Genomic DNA, 4,930 nt, shown 5'->3' with positions numbered 1-4,930 from the left:
TCTATCCAATGCACCATGCTGCTTCTCCAATAATAATTATGGTACTTGTTAAACTGGGATTAGAACCAATGACGTTTTGACTCCCAAGGTTGTGCTCCATCCAGTGTGCCATGCTGCTTCTCCAATAACAATTATGATACTTGTTAAAGCACTTACTATGTGCCAAGCAGTGTTCTAAGTGCTGGGGTGGACACAAGCAAATCGGGTTGGACACAATCCCTGTGCCTCATGTGGTTTGTAATCTCAATCCCCATTTTACAGAGGAGGTAACTGAGGCATAGAGAAGTGAAGTGACTTGCCCAAGGTCACGTAGACCAGAAGCAGAGCTGGGATTAGAACCCAATACCTTCTCACTCCCAGGCCTGTGCTCTATCCACTATACCATGTGGAAATTTCTCCCATAATATTTTAGTTGTATTCTTGCAACTATAATTTCTAAAATTATGTTGTGTGGCTAATTGTTTCAGTGACTAATTGGAAGTTGGGAGAAGATGGTTCAAAACCAATTGTACGTGGCATCTATCAAATCAAGTGAAATTCAAGATGGTTATGGAAGATAAAGTAAGCTATTGTTTATCACTAGAATCTCAGATATTTATCTGACACTTATAAATGGTCATCAGCATGGCTTAGTGGAAAGACCACGGGCTTGGGAATCAGAGGTCATGGGTACTAAACCCAACTCCATCACTTGTCAGCCGTGTGACTTGGGGCAAGTCACTTAACATCTCTGGGCCTCAGTTACCTCATTTGTAAAATGGGGATGAAGTCTGCGAGCCCCATGTGGGACAACCTGATTACCTTGTATCTACTCCAGCGCTTAGGACAGTGCTTGGCACATAGTAAGTGCTTAACAAATACCATCAGTAGTATTATTATTATTATCAACACCTCTAGGGAACTGATTTGCTTTGTTTAAAATCCATTTCTGATACACTGAATTTTAAATTGTTGCAGTAGTTCTCTTTGCAGTATTAATGAAGGATGGATGTTAGGGTTTCTGCATCTGCCTGAAACAGCATCCCTGGAAGAAACCTATCATGCTGAAACACATTCAGACCCATATTTTGTCACTTTGTTTTCCTAGTCTTCCATCCCAGCCTATTGAAATCATGTGAAAGAATATGTATTACAAACAGCATATCCTGGTATATTTAAAATAGTTTATAAAACACTATGGTGTTTATATAGGTATATGATCAAAGAGAAGTATAAAATGTAACAATAACAAAGCATTTTGAACTGCAATTTTCACTTACATAAATTATTAATATTTAAAATGTTATCTTTCACATCCTATTCAGCCAAAGGGCTCCATGTGCAGAAAACATATTGGAGGCCTATCAACTCTGTGCCAAAGTGCTCTGTCATTACCTAAAGCTAGATTTAAATGGGATTTAATCATTCTATTCAAATCAGTCAAAATAATTCAAACTTGAGGGGGAGGGAAAAGGAGGCATGTAAACCAAGTTAAACTCTGCAGCATTTTCTTCCAGTAAGAAAGTGCTGTGGGAAATACTTGCTTCAGTGACATTTATTGAACGCTATTGAGTGCTATGTAGGTGTGCAACACATTGTACTGAGTGTTTAGGAGAGAAGCAGAGTGGAAAGAGCATGGGCTTTGGAGTCAGAGGATGTGGGTTCTAATCCCGCTCCACCACTTGTCTGCTGTGTGGCCTAGGACAAGTCACTTAACTTATCTATGCCTCAGTCAGCTCATATGTAAAATGGAGATTAAAAAATGTGACCCCACATGGGACAATCTGATTACCCTGTATCTACCCCAGCACTTAGTGCTTGCCACATAGTAAGTGCTTAACAAATACCATCATTATTATTATCATTATTATAATAATATAACAGAGTTGGTAGACATATTATCTGCCCACAAGAAGCTTCAAGTTTAACCCATAATGATGGCAAATGTAATACACCAGATATGAGTATAAGATATGAGTATGAGTATATGAGTATATGTTGCCAACTTGTACATCCCAAGCGCTTAGTACAGTGCTCTGCACACAGTTAGCGCTCAATAAATATGACAATGAATGAATGAATGACTCAACATACGTTCTCATTGCTCTTATTATCAAGCCTGAAGTAGCAATTTATAGATACTTCTACTTGCACCTCCTGTGTGAAAAATGGTTTGTATTTTAATTCTTTTGAACCTAATAACCTCAAGCTTCAATTTATTTTTGTTAAAATAGGGTGACCAATGGTTTCTTAATTTTAATAATAATAATAATAATAATGGTATTTGTTAAGCACTTACTATCTGCAAAACAGTTCTAAGCACTGGGGAGGATACAAAGTGATCGGTTTGTCCCACGTGGGGCTCACTGTCTTATTCACCATTTTACAGATGAGGTAACTGAGACCCAGAGAAGTTAAGTGACTTGCCCAGAGTCACACAGCTGACAATTGGTGGAACCGGGATTTGAGCCCATTACCTTGACTCCCAAGCCCAGGCTCTTTCCTCTGAGCAGTCATATTCACTGAGCACTTATTGTGTCCTGAGCAATGTACTAAAGCACTTGGAAGAGTACACTACAACAGAGTTGGTAGACATTTCCGTTCCCATGAGCAGCTATGATTCTAGAGGGGCACTTCTCTTAGGCTTGTCTTCCTTCAAATAGTATGAGTCATATAATAATAATAATAATAATAATAATAATAGAGTTTGTGAAGTAATTACCATATACCAGGCATTGAGATAGCTACAGATCGGATGCAATCCTTCTCTTTCACTGGATTCTCAGGCTAAGGAGGAAGGAGAACGGGTTTTTAATTCCCAATTTACAAATGAGGAAATTGAGGCACATAGAAGTCAAATGACTTGTCTAAAGTTGCACCACAGGCGAATGCTGGAGCCATGAGTAACACTTATGTCTCCTGACTCCCAGGCTCCTCGGCCACAACCAACAATGTCAGTGAGGAGATCTTCCTAAATGATGACCTTATAGCTCTGAGCCCTCTATTAAATCGTTTCAATTTGGATTTTTTTTCCTCATGGCATTACTTTTCTTCCACTCACAATGAAGTGTACCTGTCACTTTTCAGCTTTAAGAGGCTTTCCTCCAGTTTATTGCAAACTGCACAGCAAGCTACACTGTCATCTGGAAGGTCTTGATTCTATCTGCACTGCTATTGAGATCTCACTATACACTCTTTTTCAGATCATCTATGAAGATGATAAACACAACAATTCCTCGCACTGCTCCACAATACTTCCAATTATCCATCCTGAAAAGTGGCCATTTATACCCACCCTCGTATCATATCTTTAAGCCAGTTTACCATCCATGGAAGAACATTCCTTTCAGTCTCTCCATTATTTTTGTAAGCAATCCTTTGGTAAAGAGCCTTGTGAGTGTCCTTTTGAAAAGCTACATATATTCACTAATCCCTTTCTATTGCAAGTAGGCCCTTTCAAAGAACTCCTATTTAGCCTTGTTTTGTCTTAAACTGTCAAGTCGTTTCCAACCCAGAGTGACTCCATGGACACATCTCTCCCACAACACCCCACTATCCATCTGCAATCATGCTGGCAGTGTATCTGTAGAGTTTTCTATTTAGTAGTGAGGCATAATTTTCTCTTAGAGGATCCATTTTGATTTTCTGCTAACAGCTTGTGTCTTCCAAATAATCTGAATGCTAATTTTTGATTATTCTAATAAACCAGGTGTTAAAGTAAGATTTACCCATAAATAGTATCCAGGATTGTCTCTGGAACACTTTTTATAGACAGGCATTACATTAGCCCTGTAGAGTAAGCAGTTTAGTTGTTATTTGTAATCCTACCTTTCACACATTCCCTTCAGAACTAATTGATTTCCCTTCCAAATTCCTGGGACAATTCAGATGGGATCCAACAGTCTTGAGATTATGTTACATAATGATGAATAATAATTGTGGTTACTTGTTAAGTGCTTACTATGTGCCAGGCAGTATCCAAAAATATATATATATACATAAAATAATGGCATTTGTTAAGCACTTACTACATGCGAATCACTGTTCTAAGCACTGGGGAGGATACAAGGCAATCAGATTGTCCCACGTGGGCTCACAGTCTTCATCCCCATTTTACAGATGAGGTAACTGAGGCACAGAGAAGTTAAATGACTTGCCCAAAGTCACACAGCTGACAATTGGGAGAGTCGGGATTTGAACCCATGACCTCTGACTTCCAAGCCCGTGCTCTTTCCATTGAGCCACACTATGAAGTGCTGGGGTAGACACAAAATAATCAGGTTGGACACAGTCCCTGTCCCACACAGTGCTCATAGTATTCATCCCCATTTTACAGATGAGGTAACTGAGTCACAGAGAAGTGAAGTGATTCACCCAAGGTCACACAGCAGACAAGGGACATTGCCAGGATTAGAATGCAGGTCCTTTTGACTCCCAGGCATGTGATTTATCTACGAGGCACCCTGCTTCTGATCATCTAGTTTAACGGTTTGGACTAAAACATTCCATGTGATTATCACTGTTCGAATCAGTTCCTCTGACCTGTGCCCAAAAATAAAACAACTAACATTTACTCTCTACTATAGTAACAACAAAATTAAAGAATTCATTGAACCTGTCTGATAACTCCTTTTCTACTTTGAATGCTCTTTTTAATCCAAGAGTAACCGTTGACCCACTGATTCTCCTGAATTTCAGGTTTCGATATTGGTAAAGAATATTCTATTGTTAGCTGTGGAATTCTGTTAATCAATTAATTGTATTCATTTAGCACTTATGGAGAGCACTGTATTAAGCTTTTCGGAAAGTATAATGCAACAGAGACGTTAAACACGATCCCTGCCCATAAAGAGCTTAGAGTCTACTGAAGGATCCGTTAGTTAAAATGGATCCATTATACTATCCTTCCCTTTTATTTCTATGACTATCTCTTCCAGAAAATAGGCATTTA

Source organism: Tachyglossus aculeatus, chromosome 1, assembly GCF_015852505.1.
Source record: "Tachyglossus aculeatus isolate mTacAcu1 chromosome 1, mTacAcu1.pri, whole genome shotgun sequence".
In the NCBI taxonomy this organism is placed as follows: Eukaryota; Metazoa; Chordata; class Mammalia; order Monotremata; family Tachyglossidae; genus Tachyglossus; species Tachyglossus aculeatus.
The sequence above is the reverse complement of the archived record's forward strand: the minus strand, read 5'-3'. Positions refer to the sequence as shown.